Below are 286 nucleotides of genomic sequence, written 5' to 3' on the forward strand. Positions count from 1 at the left end.
GCACTTTAGGGATAAGCAGTAAAGATTTATCTCATTGAATGCAGGATCTAGTTACAATGTAGCTGTAAAGTGCTGCCTTGTCTTTGCCCCCTGCTCAAAATAAAGCTGTTACCTTTCTAGCCCTGTCCGCCATGGTGCTTAGCAGCCAGGGATGCATGGTCTCAGACATGTTTACCAAGTAAAACACTGACTTGAGGGGTGCCTGGGTGGCTCAGTCATTAAGCGTCTGCCTTCGGCTCAGGTCATGATCCCAGGGTCCTGGGATCGAGCCCCACATCGGGCTCCC

The 286-nt window shown here is 50.7% G+C and overlaps 1 non-coding gene across 1 annotated transcript; it reads left to right on the plus strand.

Annotated features, from left to right (window-relative positions):
• Positions 1–38: 38 nt before the first annotated feature.
• On the plus strand, positions 39–169 carry LOC145718714 (small nucleolar RNA SNORA63). The gene has a single exon (XR_014141978.1). It is a non-coding gene; the product is annotated as a small nucleolar RNA SNORA63 (small nucleolar RNA).
• The last annotated feature ends 117 nt before the right edge of the window (positions 170–286 follow it).

This window comes from Leptonychotes weddellii, unplaced genomic scaffold (assembly GCF_054177405.1).
Source record: "Leptonychotes weddellii isolate Sample4059 unplaced genomic scaffold, ASM5417740v2 HiC_scaffold_204604, whole genome shotgun sequence".
Lineage (NCBI taxonomy): Eukaryota > Metazoa > Chordata > Mammalia > Carnivora > Phocidae > Leptonychotes > Leptonychotes weddellii.